At 36.7% G+C, this 21281-nt stretch overlaps 1 long non-coding RNA gene across 2 annotated transcripts in view; it reads right to left on the bottom strand.

The window, feature by feature from the left end:
* Positions 1-21281, bottom strand: part of LOC113602890 (uncharacterized) — a 551376-nt gene that overhangs the window by 453439 nt on the left and 76656 nt on the right. For both annotated transcript variants that reach the window (XR_008300378.1, XR_008300377.1), the window contains exon 3: positions 4260-5166. This is a non-coding gene — a long non-coding RNA (uncharacterized LOC113602890). The remainder of the gene's footprint in view (positions 1-4259; positions 5167-21281) is intronic.

A 21281-nucleotide genomic window follows, 5' to 3' on the forward strand; every position in this document is an offset into this window, starting at 1 on the left:
AAGCACTCCCCCCAAAAGTAGCTGGGGAGAAAAAGAAAGAATGGAATCACCTACATGTGACTGAACAAGAAAGGGAGAAAGGAGAAAGAGAGGGTTTCAATCCTATTAGGACTCTATGAACAGGGGAGAGCAGTCAGAAATTCTGCAGCTCAATACCTGGCAGTGCTCTGGTGGAAAGACCAAATTCCCAGGAGGAGACAGCGAGATCTGAGGGGTCTGCAGACCACAAAGGGAGAAGCAGTTCCCTTGCTAGGAGGGCATTTGGTGGTGGCCATACAGCCTCCCCATAGGCAAAGGTCCTAGTGGAGAACAGCACATTTGCTGGCACTGGAATAAAGACACCAGGGTATGGTGAAACCTGGCACTGGTTGTATGTTGTGATTTACCATAGTCCCTGAACCTCTGCTGCTGCACAACCACACGAAATTTTTCTGGGGCAAGCTGGCACCCAGCCACAATCTCTGAGCCTTGTAGTGATGAGATCGCACAAACGTTCCCCAGGGGCAAGCCAGCACTTGGCCATTGCTCAGCAAGACCCTTCCCCGGAGGGTTGGAGCAGGTCCATGCCATAGGGCCCTCAGAAGTGAGGGGTTTGGAAACACAGCCCCATTTGAGATAAAATTCAGGAGGGAGGTGCTGCCTGGAAGGCTGACAGCTTGCACATGGACATTGTAGAAGCAGGGAGTGGATGGAAACTGGAGACAAAAGAGGGGTGCTTGATTACTGGTTGGTGAGAGTGCAGTGTTCCCATGCCAGAGACTGGGAACCTGGGTGAAGACATTTTCACCTCTCCTACATGCGCGCACACCCACACCACACTTATACACCCCGTAACCTAAACATCATCACCTAGGGGAGAACAGAGCCGTTACACCAAGCCCCGTCCTACTGCACCAACCAAGCCCTAGAAAACAAGTCTCTTCGCCTGCTTAGTGTACAGACTATAAAGTGCTTCATAGTTTGACTTCTAGGGGAAACTGGATGTAATTTCATTTGGATTTCATTCTGTTTGCTGGTCCATCTATTGTTGTTGTTTTCTTTGGCTTTTCTTAATCTTGGGTACAGAAAGAGAAAAAATTATTTTTATTTTCCATTTTTATAAATTTTTAAAAATTTTTTTACTATATTTTTTACTTTTTTGTAAACTTTTCTATTCGATTTTATTTTCTTCATTTCATTTTATTCTACTTTATTGTATACATTTGTTTTAAATTTTAAAGATTTTCTTACTTTTTTTCCTTTCCTTTTCTTTCTCTTTTCCATCAAGCTTCTTTCAACAACCAGACCAAAACACACCTAGGACCTAGCTTCCTTTACTTGACTTTTTGTGTTGTTTTTAACTTTTTAATTTTAATTTTTTATTTTATTAATTCTTTTTCTTCCTCCCAAATGACAAAATGAAGGAATTCACCCCAAAAGAAAGAACAGGAATAAATAACAGCCAGGGACTTAATAAACTGAGATGTAAGCAACATTTGTGAACTAGAATTTAGAATCACGATAATAAGAATACTAGGTGGGGTTAAAAAAAAAAAAGAATCACTTTCTGTAGAGATAAAAGAAGTAAAATCTAGTCCAGACAAAATTAAAAATGTTATAACGGATATGTAATCTCAAATGGATGCCATGGCAGCCAGGATGGATGAAGCAGAGCAGCAAATCAGTGACATAGAAGACAAAATTATGGAAAATAATTAAGGAGAAACAAAGGCAAAGAGCCTGATATAAGAATTAGAGAACCCAGTGACTCATTAAAAAAGAAGAATATTCGAATCATAGGAGTCCCAGAAGATAAAGAGAGAAAAAGGGGTAGAAGGTTTATGCAAGCAAATCACAGTGGAAAACTTTCCTACTCTGGGGAAAAACAGAAATCAAAATCCAAGAAGCACAGGGAACTCCCTATAGATTCAACAAAAACTAACCATCAACAAGGCATATCATAGTCAAATTCACAAAATACATGGACAAGGAAAGAATTATGAAAGAAGGGGGAAAAAGTCCTTAACCTGTAAGGAAAGACAGATCAGGTTCACAGCCGAGCTATTCACAGAAACTTGGAAGACCAGAAAGGAGTGGCAGGATATAGTTAACGTGATGAATCGGAAAAGTCTGCAGCCAAGAATTTTTTATCCAGCAAGGCTGTCATTCAAAACAGAAGGAAAGATAAGGAGTTTACCAGATACACAAAAACTAAAGGAGTTTATGAACACTAAACCAGTCCTGCAATAAGTTTTAAGTGGGACTTTCTGAGGGGAGAAAAGACAAAACAAAACAAAAAAGACCAAAAGCAAAAAAGACCTGAAAGGACCAGAGAACATTCACACAGGCAAACCTTCAGCAGCTCAATACCTCACAGTTATCAATATACTGATTATCAATTTCTTCCATAAAAACTGTCATAACAATTTCTTCTAATCAATGGATCCTTTTTGTTTGAAATACTATTTCCTTGTAATTGTCAAGCATTTGGCTTGTAATCTGTCACTGGCAATCAATCAAGCACAAATATCTCTTTACTTTTGTTGTTTCAATTAGCAACTTTTCTCTGCATTCTCAAGCAGTTGATAGTAAATTTTAATAAAATAAGAAATGCTAATTCAGATCACATTAGTGTATCTATGATAACCTAATTGTTAGTTCTTAATTTCTCTCTCTACTACTGCTGACAGACCCTGAAGCCTCTATACCCCCAAAGCATTCTCAAACTCATTGGATAGTTCACAAACTGATATATCATGAGTCCCCATTTCACAGAACCTGAGAACAAATGCCACTTAATCATTATCCTCTCTCTCTGTGGTGATACCATTTAATTTCTGTTTCCTTTGGGCATCATTTTGTGGATCAGAGTGTCAACAGGAGTTACAGATTCACCCTATACAGAAAACCCAAATAAATTGCTTTTTTTTTTTTTTTGGATGTTCCTTGTTTTGTCATTGACATTTTCAAAGATTCAACTTATATGGGAGAATAGATTTAACTCTAGGGAAGCTTAAAATTGCAAATATAATCCTACTACAATCAAATTTAACTGGTTGTTGGGTCTGTGTTATTAAATAACCTCTGCAATAGTCCTCATATCTTTTTCACTTTCCACAGACCTTCTTTTAAAATCACCATTTGCTTTTTATATTCTTGAATTTATTTTTAATTAGTTTTTGTATTACCTTTCTGCTTTCAGTTTAGAGTCCATTTTCATACCTTTTTAAAGATGTTTTTTAATGCTTATTCATTTTTGAGAGAGAAAGACAAAGACAGAGAGGCAGAGCATAAGTGGGGAAGGTCAGAGAAGGAAATGCAGAAACCAAAGCAGGCTCCTGGCTCAGAGCTGTCAGCATAGAGCCCAATGTGGTGCTTGAACCCACAAACCGTGAGATCTTGACCTGAGCCGAAGTTGGACACTTAACCAGCTGAGCCACCCAGGCACCCCTTCAATCCGTTTATAAAACTGTCAGGAATCATTTCAACTTCTGAACATCTCCAATAATACTGGACCAAATATAATTGGACCAAAAAATATATTGAGATTTTTTTTTTCTCTATACCTAGGTAACAACATGAATTACAACACAGAATATAAACTTTCTTATTTAAAATGTATACATACATTACTAAAACGTTAGGATTTATAACTTTGTGTAGAATTATATTAGTATTATATCTAATAAGGAAGATTGTAGAACTTACTTAGAAAAGTTGATAAAGTTTAACATTAATTTTCAACTTTGTATCATTTTCAATTTAAAACGATTTTGAAAACTGGCATTAAGAAAATATAAATTATGGGAGGAGCCAAGATGGCAGAACAGCATGCAAGTTTTTTGTGTGTCTCACGTCCATGAAATACAGCCAGACCAACACAAACTAGAAACTGATTGGAACCAACACACCTAGAAAACTGATTGGAAGTGACTGACCAACACACCTAGAAAACTGCTTGGAAGATTAACACAACAATCTGCACAACCTGAACCACAGAATTCAGCAGGTACATGGCGTGGAGAGGTGAATTTGGGGAGTGAGAAGCTGCGGAAGTTAGGGAACTGCTTTTGCGGGCAGAGAGAAGCAGAGACTAGAGAGGGGGTTGAATACAGGAAAAGCACCCCTCCCCAAGAGCAGCTGGAGAGAAAGTAGAAAATTGGAAACAGCCACAGGGACTAAACTAAAAAGGGAGAAAGGTGAAAGAAAGGAGAGGGTTTAAATTCCATTAAGACTGTAAACAAGGGGAGCACAAAGGCTGCAAATCTGTAGCTCGATACCTGGTGGTGCTCTGGTGGGAAGGGCGAATCCACAGGAACAGAGTGGGGCCAGGAGGTTCTCGGGCCACACGGGGAAAAGCGGTTCCACTGCTGGAAGGACATTTGGTAGAGACTGTTGAAGCCACCCGGTCCCAGCAGACCCCAGAAGGCAGCCACATTCACTGGTGCTGTGGCAAGTTTGTTAAGGGTGAAGTCTGGTGCCACATGTGTGTTGTGATTTTCCATAATCCCTGAAATGCTGCTGCTACACTGTCTTGAGAACTTTTTCTGGGGCGGGCTGGCTCCTGGCCGCAGTCTCCGTGCACCAGGAGCAGCAGGGTCCAGCAAGCGTTCCTGGGTGCAGCCGACATTCGGCCATTGCTCATTCAGCCATTGCTCGGTGAGAACCTTCCGCAGAGGGGCGGAACACGTCAAAGCTGCAGTCCTTCAGAAGTAAGAGGCCAAGAAAAACAGCCGCATCTGAGACAAAACTTGGGAGAGAGGTGCTGCCTGGGGCCTGGTCACAGAGAGTGAAGGAGCAGGTAGTGGATGAGAGCTGAGGAAGGAGGACCGGTGCGCCATTGCTGATCCAGGAGAAGAGACTGGGTAGCTGGGTGGCACCATTTTCATCAATGCCGCACATGTGCTTACGCCCTAAGAGCACTGCAATAATCCACCCCAGTAGGCTAGCAGCACCATCTAGTGGAGACTGGAGCTGTTACACTGAGCCCTGCCCAACTGGGCCAACTTCGCTTTTCAAGAACACAAGTCTCACCGCTGGCTTAGTTTATGGACTATAAAGCACTACATAGACTGACTTCTAGGGGAAAATGAAGCAATTTCAGTCCTACTTCAATCTGTTAGCAGGTTCATCTATTCAATTTTCTTTTTTTTTTTCTTTGTCTCTTTTACACTTCTTTTCTTCTTCCTGAATACACAAAGAAAAAAATTCATTTTTACTTTCAATTTTTATTAAAAATATTTTTAATATTTATTACTATATTTTTTGCTTTTGTGTTAATTTTTCCAAATTCTATTTTACTTCCATCATTTTATTTTAGTCTACTTCAGTGTATTCCCCTTTTCAGTGAAATTTTCAATTTCCTATTTTCTTCTTTTTCTTTTTTTCTCTTTTCCATTTTTTTTTCTTTTTCTTGAATGCAGAAAGAGAAAAACTTCATTTTTACTTTCAATTTCTATTAAATATTTTTATTTAATTTTTACTATATTTTTTGCTTTTATGTAAATTTTTTCAAATTCTATTTTACTTCCATCATTTTAGTCCACTACAGTGTATTCACTTTTTCAAATTTTCAAACGATTTTTTTCTTTTTTTAAAAATTTTTTAATGTTTATTTATTTCTGAGACAGAGAGAGATCATGAGTGGGGCAGGGGCAGAAAGTGGGGGACACAGAATCCAAAGCAGGCTCCAGGCTCTTGGCTGTCAGCACAGAGTCCGATGTGGGGCTTGAACTCACAGACCATGACATCATGACCTGAGCCAAAGTTGGACGCTCAACCGACTGAGCCACCCAGGAGCCCAATTTTTTTTCTTTTTTTTATCTTTTTTCTCTTTTTCATTTTTTTTCTTTTTTCTTAAATACAGAAAAAATTCACATTTTTTTAATTTTTATTGAAAATATTTTTCTTTAATTTTTTTCTACTATATTAATTACTTTTGTGTCTATTTCTTCAAACTCTATTTTACCTCCATCATCTCATTTTAGTCTACTTCAGTGTATTCATTTTTTCAAATTCTCAAACGATTTCCTTTTTTTTCCTTCCCCACCCTCTTTTTTTTTCTCTAATCTGCCAAACCACTTTCAACACCCAGACCAAAACACACCTAGGATCTAGCATCATGTATTTGATTTTTTATGTGTCTGTGTGTTTTTCATTACTTAATTTTAATATTTTTTTAAATTTAATTTTTTATTTTAATTTTTCTACCTCAATAATTCCTTTTCTCCCTTCAAAAATGACAAAATGAAGAAATTCACCCCAAAAGAAAGAGCACAAAGAAACAACATCCAGGGATTTAACCAACACAGATACAATCAGGATGTCTGAACCAGAATTTAGAATCACGATAATAAGAATACTAGCTGGAGTTGAAAATAGATTAGAATCCCTTTCTGCAGAGACAAAAGAAGTAAAAACTAGTCAGAATGGAATTAAAAATGCTGTAACTGAGCTGCAATTATGGATGGATGCTACAGCGGCAAGGATGGATGAGGCAGAACAGAGAATCAGCGATATAGAGGACAAACTTATAGAGAATAATGAAGCAGAAGAAAAGAGGGAGATGAGGCAAAAGAGCACGATTTAAGAATTAGAGAAATCAGTGACTCATTAAAAAGGAACATCAAAATCATAGGGGTCCCAGAAGAGAGAGAAAGAGAGAAATAGAGGTAGAAGGGTTATGTGAGCAAATCATAGCAGAAAACTTTCCTAACCTGGTGAAAGACACAGACATCAAAATCCAGTAAGCACAGAGAACCCCCATTAGATTCAACAAAAACCAACCATCAACAAGGCATATCATAGTCAAATTCACAAAATACGCAGGCGAGGAGAGAATCATGAAAGCAGCAAGGAAAAAAAGTCCCTAACCTACAAGGGAAGAGAGATCAGGTTTGTAGCAGACCTATTCACAAAAACTTGCAGGCCTGAAAGCAGTGGCAGGATATATCCAATATGCTGAATCAGAAAAATATGCAGCCAAGAATTCTTTATCCAGCAAGGCTGTCATTCAAAATAGAAGAAGAGATAAAAAGTTCCCCCAGACAAAGAAAAATTAAAGGAGTTTGTGACCACTAAACAAGCCCTGCAAGAAATTTTTAGGGGACTCTCTGAGGGGAGAAAAGATGAAAATAATACATACATACATACATACATACATACCAAAAGCAACAAAGACTAGAAAGGACCAGAGAACACCATGAGAAACTCCAATTCTACAAGAAACATAATGACAATAAATTCATATCTTCCAGTGCTCACTCTAAACATCAGTGGAGTATGCTCCAATCAAAAGACACAGGGTAACAGAATGGATAAGAAAACAAGATCCATCTATATGCTGTTTACAAGAGACCCACTTTGGACCTAAAGATACCTTCAGATTGAAAATAAGGGGATGGAGAACCATCTATGATGCTAATGGTCAACAAAAGAAAGCCAGAGTAGCCATACTTACATCAAACAATCTAGACTTTAAAATAAAGACTGTACCAAGAGATGCCAAAGGGTGTTATATCATAATCAAGGGGTCTATCCACCAAGAAGACCTAACAATTGTAAACATTTATGTGCCAAATGTGGCAGCATCCAAATATATACATCAATTAATCACAAACATAAAGAAACTCATCGATAGTAATACCATAATAGTAGGAGCCTTCAACACCCCACTCACAGCAATGGACAGATCATCTACCAACAAATCAACAAAGAAACAATGGCTTTGAATGACACACTGGACCTGATGGACTTAACAGATATAGTCAGACCATTTCATACTAAAGCAGCAGAATATACATTCTTCTCCAGTGCACATGGAACGTTCTCCAGAATAGACCACATACTGGGACACAAATCAGCCCTCAGCAAGTACAAAAAGATTGAGATCATACGGTGCATCTTTTCAGACCACAACGCTATGAAGCTCGAAATCAACCATAAGAAAAAATTTGGAAAGGTAACACATACTTGGAGACTAAAGAACATCCTACTAAAGAATGAATAGGCTAACGAAAAAGTTAAAGAGGAAATTAAAAAGTATATGGAAGCCAATGAAAATGATAACACTTCAACCCAAAACCTCTGGGATGCAGCAAAGGCGGTCATAAGAGGAAAGTATATAGCAATCCATGCCATCCTAAAGAAGGAAGAAAGATCTCAGATACACAACCTAACCTTATGCCTTAAGGAGTTGGAAAAAGAATAGCAAATAAAACCCCAAACCAGCAGAAGACAGGAAATAATAAAGATTAGAGCAGAAATTAATGCTATCGAAGCCAAAAAAACAGAACAGATCAATGAAACCAGAAGCTGGTTCTTTGAAAGAATTAACAAAATTGATAAACCACTAGTCAGTTTGATCAAAAAAAAAGGAAAGGACCCAAATAAATAAAATCAAGAATGAAAGAGGAGAGATTACAACCAACACAACAGAAATAAAAACAATAATAAGAGAATATTATGAGCATTTATATGCCAATAAAATGGGTAATCTGGAAGAAATGGACAAATTCCTAGAAACATATACACTACCAAAACTGAAACAGCAAGAAATAGAAAATTTGAACAGACCCATAACCAGTAAGGAAATCAAATTAGTAATCAAAAGTCTGTCAAAAAACAAGAGTCCAGGGCCAGATGGCTTTCCAGGGGAATTCTACCAAACATTTAAGGAAGAGTTAATACCTATTCTCTTGAAACTATTCCAAAAAAAAAATAGAAATGGAAGGAAAACTTCCAAACTCTTTCTATGAAGCCAGCATAACCTTGATTCCAAAACCAGATACAGACCACACTAAAAAGGAGAACTATAGACCAATTTCCCTGATGAACATGGATGCAAAAATCCTCAACAAGATATAAGTCAACTGGATCCAACAATAGATGAAAAAAATTATTCACCACGACCAAGCGGGATTTATACCTGGGATGCAGGGCTGGTTCAATATCCGCAAAACAATTAACGTGATTCATCACATCAATAAAAGAAAGGACAAGAACCATATGATCCTCTCAATAGATGCAGAGTAAGCATTTGACAAAATACAGCATCCTTTCTTGATAAAAACCCTCAAGAAAGTAGGGATAGAAGGATCATACCTCGAGATCATAAAAGCCATATATATGAACAAACCAATGCTAATATCATCCCAATGGGGAAAAACTGAAAGCTTTCCCCCTAAGGTCAGGAACAAGACAGGGATATCTGTTCTCACCACTGTTATTCAACATTGTATTGGAAGTCTTAGCCTCTGCAATCAGACAACACAAAGAAATAAAAGGCATACAAATTGGCCAGGAGGAGGTTAAACTTTCACTCTTCGCAGATGACATGATCCTCTATATGGAAAACCCAAAAGATTCCATCAAAAAACTGCTAGAATTGATTCACAAATTCAGCAAAGTTGCAGGATATAAAATCAATGCACAGAAATCGGTTGCATTCCTATACACCAATAATGAAGTGACAGAAAAAGAAATCAAGGAATTGATCCCATGTACAGTTGCACAAGAACTATAAAATACCTAGGAATAAATCTAACCAAAGAGGTGAAAAGTCTATACACTGAAAACTACAGAAAGCTTATGAAAGAAATTGAAGAAGACACAAAAAAATGGGAAAAGATTCCATGTTCCTGGATAGGAAGAACAAATATTGTTAAAATGTCAACACTACCCAAAACAATCTACATATTCAATGCAATCCCTATCAAAGTAACAACAACATTCTTCACAGAGCTATAACAAATTATCCTAAAATTTGTATGGAACCAGGAAAGATCCCAAATAGCCAAAGCAATCTTGACAAACAAAACCAAAGCAGGAGGCATCACAATCCCAGACTTCAAGCTATACTACTAAGCTGTAATCATCCAGACAGTATGGTACTGGCACAAGAACAGACACTCAGATCAATGGAACAGAATAGAGAACCCAAAAATGGACCGACAAACATATGGCCAACTAACCTTTGGCAAAGCAGGAAAGAATATCCAATTGAATAAAGACAGTCTCTTCAGCAAGTGGTGCTGGGAAAACTGGACAGTGACATGCAGAAGAATGAACCTGGACCACTTTCTTACACCATACACAAAAATAAACTCAAAATGGATGAAAGACCTAAATGTAAGACAGGAAGCCATCAAAATCCTCAAGAAGAAAGCAGGCAAAAACCTCATTGATCTTGGCCACAGCAATTTCTTAGTCAACAAGGAAAGGGAGGCAAGGGAAACAAAAGCAAAAATGAACTACTGGGACCTCATCAAAATAAAAAGCTCCTGCACAGCAAAGGAAACAATCAGCAAAACTAAAAGGCAACTGACAGAATGGGAGAAGATATTGCAAATTACATATCAGATAAAGGGTTACTATTCAAAAACTGTAAAGAACTTATCAAACTCAACACCAAAAAAACAAATAATCCAGGGAAGAAATGGGCCAAAGACATGAATAGACACTTCTCCAAAGAAGACATCCAGATGGCCAACCGACACATGAAAAAATGCTCAACATCACTCATCATCAGGGAAGTACAAGTCAAAACCACAATGAGACACCACCTTACACCTGTCAGAATGGCTAACATTAACAACTCAGGCAACAACAGATGTTGGCGAGGATGCGGAGAAAGAGGATCTCTTTTGCATTGTTGGTGGGAATGCAAGCTGGTGCAACCACTCTGGAAAACAGTATGGAGGTTCCTCAAAAAACTAAAAATAGAACTACCCTATGACCCAGCAGTTGCACTACTAGGCATTTATCCAAGGGATACAGGTGCGCTGTTTCTAAGGGACACATGCACCTCCGTGTTTTTAGCAGCACTATCAACATTTGGAAAGAGCCCAAATGTCCATTGATGGATGAATGGATAAAGAAGACACACACACAGACACACACACACACACACACACACACACACACACACACACACCACACATATACACAATGGAGTATTACTCGGCAATCAGAAAGAATGAAATCTTGCCATTTGCAACTACATGGATGGAACTGGAAGGTATTATGCTAAGTGAAATTAGAGAAAGACAAAAGTCATATTACTTCAACAGAAGAGACTCATAAATATGGAGAACAAACTGAGGGTTATGGGAGGGATTGTGGGAGGGGGGATGGGCTAAATGGGTAAGGGACACTAAGGAATCTACTCCTGAAATCATTTTTGCACTATATGCTAATGAATCTGGATATCAATTTTAAACAATAAAAAAGAAAATTTAAAAAAAGAAAATACAAGTTATGGATGAATGGATAAAGAAAATGTGAAACGCACACACACACACACAATGGAATGTTACTTGCCATAAAAAAGAATGAAATCTTGGCATTTGTGAAAATATGGATGGACCTTGAGGGCAATATGCTGAGTGAAACAAATTGGACAGAGAAAGAAAAATACTGTATAATTTCATTTATACATAATATCTAAAACAAAAACAAAAAAAAAGAACAAGTTCATAGATACAGAGAACAGAGTAGTGATTGCCAGAGGTGGGGTGGGAGGTGAAATGGGTGAAGGGCATCAAAAGATAGAAACTTCCAGTTATAAAATGAATAAGTCATGGGAATGTAATGTGACTACAGTTAATAATATGTATTGCATGTTTAAAAGTTGCTAAGAGACTAGATCTTAAAAGTTTTTATCACAAGAAAAAAAAACTTATAACTATGTATGGGGACAGATGTTAACCAGACATATTGTGATTATTTCTTAATATATACAAATATGGAATTGTTAAACTATACACCTGAAACTAATATAATGTTATATGTCCATTATACCTCCATAAAAATAAAGCATAAATTTTTAAAAATCATAGGATCCTTAAAGCCAGTCACAAGCAGTAACCAAAGGCAAAGAAATATGCCAAGAAATTCATAAGACAAAGAGTAATGTAAAAATATTTATCCAGAATGTACTAATGGAGTAATACAGGTAAAGAAATACAGAAACCAAGTAAATTTCCTAGAAATCTGAAAGCTTAGGAAGAATGGGACAGGAGCAAGAGGTCAACCTGCAGAGGAGGTATATATTTGACAAAATCTATGCAATAAACTTATAAAGGAACACACTCATTTTACTTTATATAAATCCCCAAAAAAACAAAACACATGGTTTCCAGGATTACAAAAATTTGGGAATATTAAAACAGCAATAAATGATAGCATGTTGCAAGGCAGAAAACACTGAAATAAAAATAGGTCAATAAGTAAATGAAATGGTGTTCAACATCATGAGCATCAAACAGAATTACCACAGAACCTAGCAATTCTAGCCTTTGATACGTACCCAAGAAAAATTAAAACATGTGCATGCAAAACTCTGTACGTGAATGTTCATAGTGGCATATCCATAATAGTTAAAAAGTAGAAATAACCCAAATGCCCATCAATTGTTGATTAAATAAAATGTTGTCTATCCATACAATGGAATATTATTTGTCAATGAAAAGAAACAAAGTATTGATTCATGCCACAACACAGATGAAACATGAAAACGTTACATTAAGTGAAGAAATCAAGTTACAAAAGACCACACATTCCATGATTCCATTTACACATAATGTCCAGCATAGGCAAAATAAAGAGACATAAAGTGGATTTAGGTGTTGCTAAGGGATGGAGATGGTTGTGGTAAATAGGAGGTGACTGCAAAAGGGTTTGTACCAAAGGATTTCTTTGGGGAGGGATGAAAATATTCTAAAATTGATTGTTCATGGTCATACAACTCTGTAAAAAATCACTAAATTATGCACTTTAAATGGGTATATTGCATGGTAGGTGAACCATATTTCACTAAAGCTGTTGGAAAATAAGATTAAGAATAATAAATAAGAATTGACTGCATCACAAAAAAAAACAAGAGGTCACAATTATGCTCTCTTTGTCTAGTATACTTTCCAAAAAGCAAAGCATTATTTTTCATAGTTTCATACTTCTGTTCAAGTGAATTATAATTATTCTTTGTTGTGAAATAATTCTGACCCCTTTTGATATTTTAAATGATATTTAAATGATATTTTTAAAAAACCATACCTTAATCTCTTTAAGTTGGTTGAAAAGGAAAAAAATCCACTAATTTCAACTAGAATATTAATATAAATAATTCCTAAATATTCTTGTCCCAAGAAATATAGAATACATTATTAATCATGGTGTCCCTCTAGCAATAAAGAAATGGGACGAAAGAAAAATGTTTGATGAGGATATCACATATATTTTTGTAAGTTCTGGTACAGCCATTTGTATTTGCCTCTCTAGGCTCTTTACTGAAGAGAATGCAAGGGCCTCTGGGTATAATAAAGAGACTGAACTAATATAAAATTCTGTTTGAAACACTTGAGTCATTTGGAACCAATATATGTTGTCATTATCCCATTCTAGTCTATCCTCATTCCTGTCCACCCTCAATTACTATAAGTAAATGATACAGTGTTAGGAAAACTAGCCATAGAAATTTCTGTAGCATAAAGTACTTAATGTGGCTCCCCATAAACTCTATCCCTGACATGTGTAACTCAGCTTCCTTTAGTCTATCTTTCAACTGACTGTAATGTAGCAGTTGACATAGCTACTCTGTATTAAAATGCATGGTGGAGCATGGCTCTTCTTTTACCAATGGTTTGCATTATTCAAGGGTTGGAGGTTTGGAAGTAATTTGCATTCTTTAGAGAATACTCAATAAGAATATATATTTCTAAACTGATTGTAATGCATCTATGGGGAATAACTGCTTGAAACTTAACACACACACGCATACACCCTCACCCACACAAACATACATACACAAAGTTAAAAAGACGTAAAGGTCTTAAAGGATGGAAATAGCCCTCAGAGCAAATGAGGCTGTTATTCCCCAGGTTGGAGCACTGAAAGAAGCACTGAAGGTTTAGGCCTTAAAAGGCTAATGGCACCAGCAAATATTTTAGAGTCTGACAGTTATCAGGTACTATTCTAGACTCTTGAGGATTAATGTCTACAAAAGAGAATCAAAATTCCTCCTCTCAGAGGACTTTCATTCTAGTGGATGGAAATGACATTCAACAAATAAATACAGAATACAGAATCTGCTAGGGATATGAAGAAGAAATAAAGCAAGGCAAGAGTAGAGAGAGCAATGGAACATGTTTGAGTGCTAATGCAGACAGGGTGGACAGGAAAGGCTACTGCAGTAAAGGGCTATCAAAACAGAAATCTGATGAAAATGAGATTGTAAGCAATGCAACTTTAAGGAGGAGAAACATTCTAGGCAGCAAAGAGTGCAGTCTCTGAGGCATATAGGCAAGACTGGACTTCTCAAAGTATAGCAAGAACAGCAATGTGGACAGAATGGAATTCACAAGGGAGAGAACAGTTGAAGGTGAAATTAGTGAGGTTATAATGATAAAGATTACAAAGCCATGATTAGGGTATTAGAGTTTGTTCTAAGTAAGATGAGAGAAGTCTTTGGAGAGATATTCAAGGAGATGTGATTCAAAGGGAACTATATTTTTAAAAGGTTACACTGACTAGTTCACAAAGAGTAGATTATAGGACAACAGGAGTGGAAAAAAAGAAGACCAGATAGATGAAGATCTGGGCAAAATATGAGACTGACGTGGGTTGGAATTTAGAGGTAGAACTGGCAAGAAAGGCCAGGCTTAGTATATAAAGGCTGATCTTATATGATGTGCTGATGAATTGGAGGTCGATCAGGTCAGGTAAATAAAAAGTAACACGTTTTCTTTCATGGGCACTTGAGTAAAGGGTGGTATTGTTTATCGAAATAGGAAAATAAAGGAAATGTAGATCCAAAGAGCAGAGTTAATCAATAGTTCTGATTAATAGATATCACAGTAACAATGTTGAGTAGGCAATTGGGTATATACCTGACGTCCATGGGAGATGGCATAGGTGAAGACATAGTTTTAGAAGTCATCCATTTGGAGTTGACACATTTGTTAGGATACAGTCTAAGCTGCTATAACAACAAAATCCAAAAATATAGTGATTTAAATAAGATGGAAATATACTTCTCTGTCATATAAACATCTAGCAGCAAGACACTACTCACCTTACTCTTGGAATTAGTTGTACTTCTAACTAGGTGACTTGGTTTGAGTCACCAATCCTAGGCCAAGCTATTGCTTTTTTTTTTTTTCAAGCTATTGCTATTTTAAAGAAGTCAAGTCTTTTCCTGAGTTGACCCATAGAATATCTCTTTGTCCTCAAACCGAATTCACATTTATAGTCAATCCCGTCATCTAATTTAGTATTCCACTGCCACAGTCCTCAGGTATCCAGATTATGTGTCAGTGTGGTGCCAAGCACTTGCTGGATTCTGACCACACAACAATAAACAGAAGAGATCTGGTCCCTGCTCTTAGAACAAAATCTACAGAATAGACAGAAGAAACAAGTAGTAACATATAAAGTGATGTGGGTATACAGGAGAAGTAGAGTGTTCAGAAAAAGTATCTAGAAGGAAAATGCTATTCAGCTCAACTCCCAGGTTTTAACTTGTGGAAACCTATGACTAGATTACAAAATCCTTTGTTTTCTAACTTGAGACATTCTTATACATTTCATATCTGGCATTTTCAACAAGCGCTAGTTCCCATCATTGAATACCACCCCACCTGACTCAAGTGAGTTCCTTGCTTCTTCTCAAAACAGACAAAAATTTACCACATTGTTTTGGAGCCATGAGTATTTGAGAAGGCAAGGGGTTATATTATAAGGGGTCAACAAATTATTTGTATACCACTACAAAGTATTTGTATACCAAGGGTACCCGTATACCCTTTCTTTATACAGATAATTGAACTCAACCAAATAGAGGTGTCTTTTCCACAGGCCACACTGATTGGTTGGAACCTCTGTAGTATTGCTTACTAAGTATTTTGAATATCACCCACAACTTACATGTAGTACTTACAAAATCTATAAGAATGCAATTATAATTATCAGATGCAAAATCACATAAAAGCATTAATAAATTCACAATAGCTATTTTATAGCATGTGGTTGTTCAATAAAAGGATGTTTAAAAGGGCAAATATTGATTCTGCAGTTTACATCCTTGCTTTCTACACTCTAGTGTTCCCATGGCAGCTAAAGTGAGTATTGTAAAACCAAATGTAGATCATTCATTCTGTTCAGAAAATCTAATGGCTTCTCATCTCACTCAATGGCCTACAAGATCCTGCGTGATCTGCTCTCACGCCTGCATTCCTCATCACCTTCCATCCTTCCTTGTTCTCATGATTCCAATTATAGTAGATATGGTGCTATTCCTCAAGCCAAGTAAGTTACAATCTCAGGGTCTTTGGCATAATTCTACCCTAGGTTCTCTGCGGTCACTGTTCTCTCTCCCCGGAATGATTTAGCTATCTTTCTTCCTTATGTTCTTCTCATCATCTTCCCAGATACGTGAGTGGACACTGGAGTGCCACTCAGATCCCTTTTACAGGCTGGTACATCCATCCTCAGCTGCTACTAATGTTGACTCGATGAGAACTCACAGCTACCCTTCCTTTATACAGATAATTGACCTCAACCAAATAGAGACGCCTTTTCTGCAGGCCATGCCTTACCACTTCTGCCATAGGTCAATTGACACAAGCTACAAAAGGCCAAATCCTACCTCACAGTGGGACGACTTCTGCAGTGCAATTTACACTCCAGAGCTTCCTGTGGTTTACCTGGAAGTTTCCAGCTGAGATCACATTCTTGCTGAGCTTTTTGCCCAGCCTATCCCTTCTGAGAACACCACCCTGTCCCTCAAATAAACCTTTTGAAAAAAGTTCTAGAGGTACCTAAGACAGATGTCTTCCCTAATCAGCATACAACTAGGCACTTGCTATCTCCCTTATCTTGCTTTACTTTTTTACATAGCACCTATAGCCATATTGAATAATATATTTTTGTAATTCCTTTTGTTGTTGTTCATTAACTTTTTCTTCCAGTGGCATGTAAACTCCATGAGGACAGGGGCTTTTTTTATTCACTACTATATTACCAAGCCTACAAAACTATCTAGTTCATTACAGTTAATAAATATGCATTGTTAAATGTATGGATAAATGGAATAGAACAGTGAGTTTATTTTATTTTATTTTTTAAGTTCATTTGTTTATTTTTGAGAGAGAGAGAAAGATAGAGACAGCATGAGCAGGAGAGAGGCAGAGAGAGTGGGAAACAGGGAATCTCAAGCAGGCTCTGCACTGTCAGCACAGAGCCCAACATGGGGCTGATCCCACGAACCCAGGATATCATGACCTGGGCTGAAATCAAGAGTTGGACGCTTAACCAACTGACTCACCCATGTGCCCTGAATTTATTTTATTATTTTTAAAAGGACGTCCTATTCTTGAAAACATTGGGGAACAACAGTCTGGATTAGTTTTATCTGCAATAAAGAAAGATTCTGTTAGGGACTGTGTGCTCTATGTCCCTTCAAACTAGGTCAACACTGGAATACTGATCAGTGATATAATATGTTCTTATGAGTTAAGAGTTAGCTCATTAACATACTCTTCCCAAGGCTTGAAATCTTTAAACTCAAAGCTTTTAACCTCGTTATATTCTGACAGTAATTCAAATTCCCCTCCAAATTTCTTAGTTAGCCTTTGTTTCTTAAATAAGAATTTATTTTTCTGTTAATCAATATTTTGAACTGAGATCTTCAAAGCCCATATTGAAAATGAAAATGTATATATTTAACCATAAAAATCATTAAATAAGGAAAAATACATTGTAACTATACAATAGCCAATGTAAGTAAACCTCACTCATATTCAGTCAGAGACAGTCCCTAGAATTCTAGAGGAGTTTCTTTAAAATTGATTTTAAAATAAGGTAATAGCTGTTTTACTACACAGACCCTATTGGCTGTAAAGCCAGCAAAGGACTACAGCTTACATCTGAGCTCCTTCATTAAGGAAACACTGCAGCTGGATATGACATATCAAAAATATTCAAATATCAAACTATGGAGATTCTGGCTGACTTTCTGCCCCTTCAGTTCATAAGCTTTCTAATAGAACTCAACCTTGATGAGTGTTTGCAGAAAATTGTCTGCATTGTCAACTATAGTCCACAAAAATGACTTGAATAATTTGACTTTTACAGATTTTAATAGTCAGAAAGGATCTGAGATTGCATTCTAACTCCACAGAAGTCTTTTCCTTAAGCAATAAATAAAGTTTGATTTAATTTTTTCATAAAGAGGTTTCTGTGGTCATGAAAGCCTGCTGTCTATGCCATTCAAAATGAAGAAATATTCCAGGGGGAGAATCTCAAACATATTCAAATAAAGACCTTGTAAAGATCTTTCATTCTAATTTGGGAGTACATAATGAATACACTTCTTTGCAACTAGCATTTAATACCAGTGCTTTTATGGTTTATGATGTAACATTTGTTTCTTTTTATTCAACAGAAAAGGTCAATGTGACTAATAATTACAACTACGACTCTGAGAGAAGAAGACTGTAATTAGACTATTTTTCAACAAATAATAAAGTGTCAGAAAAAGAAAGTGAATCCTTAGTGTCAGCAAAACTACTTTACATATATACAGGAAAAGTGATTCTTTCACACAGATGCATACTTCGGGTGACCTTCCAATAATCTAACTCAAATAATAAATATGCATTAAAAACACTATCAAGATATTCAAACTAAAGCAATGGTTCTCATCCAAGGGTGATTTTGCCTACAAGGTGATTATTGGGCAATTTTGAAAACATTTTTGATTGCTACAACTGGAGGAGTACCATTGACATCTAGAGGGTAAAGGCCAGAGATGCTGCTAATAAACATCTTACGATTCACAGGAGAGCATTCCACAACAAAAAACTCTCCAGACCCACACACCATGTTGATTTTGAGAAACTCTGAGCTATGTCATAACACTTTCTGATTCTGATATTAATAATTTTTAAAGTATCCACAGTTATTATAGTTCTATAGTGAGGTGGTTGTATACTAACATTTGAGAGATATTTTTTTTAAATGTTTGTTTGTTTTGAGAGAGAGAGAGCAAGCAGGGGAAGGCAGAGAGAGGGGGAGAGAGAAAATCCTAGGTAGGCTACACACTACCAGGGCAGAGACCTACACAGGGACACAGGGCTCGATCCCACGAACTGTGAGACCATGACCTGAGCCATAATCAAGAATCAGTCACTCAACCAACTGGGCCACCTAGATGCCCCTTCAGTGATATTTTGCAGCTGTTGTAGATTAAAAGAAAAGAATTAAAAAGAAAAAAGGAAAAAAAAAAGAATGAGGGGTGTTAGACTTCTTAGAACCCAGAACTCTGAGACAATACTGGGATTCCAGATACTTAAATGTCATGTCATTGTCCTTTAAGGCTGTATAAGTTTGTTAAGATTGCCATAAGAAAAGTGCCACAGGCTGGATGGCTTCAACAGCTGAAATTTATTTTTTCACAGTTCTGGAGGCTAAAACTCCAGGAGGTTTGTTTCTTCTAAGGCTTTTCTCCTTTGTGCATAGATGGCAGTCTTCTCCCTAAGTCTTCACATGATTTTCCCTCTGTGTGCCTGTTATCTAATCTCTTCTTGTAGTAAAAAACACTAGTCATACTGGATTAGAGTCCACTCCAATGACTTTCTTTAAATTTAACTGACTATTTTAAGCCCTCATCTCCAAAAACAGTCACATTCTGAGGCACTGAGGGTTAGAACCTAAACATATAAATGCTGAGTGGGACACAACTCAGCCATTAACAGGGGCATTGGCCTGTTTTTGGTCCAGAAGTCCTCCAGAGAGAGCACATCTAGCAGTCATTGTGCAAGCTTTCCAGCCTTTCTACTGCACTAGAGAGCAGGAAGGCATACACACGTGAAAAGTAAGCCTTATCTGAATCAATCCATAATTTTTAGGAAATGACTGAATTTGCCTCAAATTTTTGCCAGAAATAGTTACAGGAACTCAAAAGAAACAAAAACCATAACTTTGAATCACAGAACTAATTTGCATATATAAAACATTTCCTAAAGCAAACCAGAAATAGAAGAATGAGTTTTATGCAAGAATTATGTTGGCCATGTTGCCCAGAACACCACAAGCAGAGACCAGCACGATATATATTTGTTTACTGATACTATCAATGGAGAATATCCTTTAAAACTATATATACTCTATGGTAGGGTGCTTATAAGTTGCCTCCTACCCAGTCTCCAGACTTCTGTCTTACTACTTGTTGTCATGCATTTTATGATTCAGCAACAACAAATTATCAGTAGTCACACGCTCAGTTTATACTGTTTTCCTTCTCCATACAATGCCCTATTCTCTCCTTCCCTTCCCACATTCCCAACTAACCCTTCCTACTTCAAAACTGCACAAAAGTAACTTAGAACATTTCTTTTTAACAGAAGGTAATATTTTTAAACAGACTAATTTAAACTTGATAGGTCGTACTGAAAACAAAATATATATATATGTATGTATAGGTGTGTATATGTATATACATACATGTGCATATGTATAAAGCCACATGTTCAAAAATATATGTATATGTGTATATGCATATTAATTTATCTATTCACAAATATTTATTATCTATTTTGTGTTAGGCCCCTTGTTAGGTGCTAGATATGTGATAACACAAGATATGCAATATTCTTGCCATCAAAGAAAATATATTATTAGAATATATTATAGAATATGCGTAGTAAACAGTAGCTAGCTCTCTTTCTTGAAAAGACAAATAGAGGCATAAAGCCAGTAAGTAAAGCAACAAGCAAAGCACTGACTTTTTAAAAAAATAGCATGTAAACTTGTTTTCTTCAAATAATTCTATTTAAATAATTTTTTTTGGAGGGGATCATAAAATCAAGGTAATCATTTTAAACTCACTGGCATTCAAAACAAGTTTTCTTGGAATTTTGTGATTAATGAAGCAAATATTTTATAAGTTTCTTAAGAATGATGCATAATGCATGTATTTAATTTAATCATTAAATTGTATGGATTACTGACAACTATTCAGAGTGGGCAATTAAAGTTCCCATTCTGAAACTAAAAACATGGCAAAGGAAAAAGCACTATATGAGCAGAGACTGTGAATTTGTCCAGACACCCATGCCTCTCCCAACCCCAGCTAAGGGTGTGACTCTACAGAAGGTAGCTAAGCAATTTGAATCCTAGATCCTTTATCTATAACACGACAAAGTTGACTTAAGTGATTAGCATTTCCACTGAATTCCAACAAATTTCTATATTTTGATGAAAAAACAAATATTTGAAAATCTGCTTTTACCAAGTTTTTAAACTTG

The sequence above is a fragment of the Acinonyx jubatus genome, chromosome B4 (genome assembly GCF_027475565.1).
Source record: "Acinonyx jubatus isolate Ajub_Pintada_27869175 chromosome B4, VMU_Ajub_asm_v1.0, whole genome shotgun sequence".
Lineage (NCBI taxonomy): Eukaryota > Metazoa > Chordata > Mammalia > Carnivora > Felidae > Acinonyx > Acinonyx jubatus.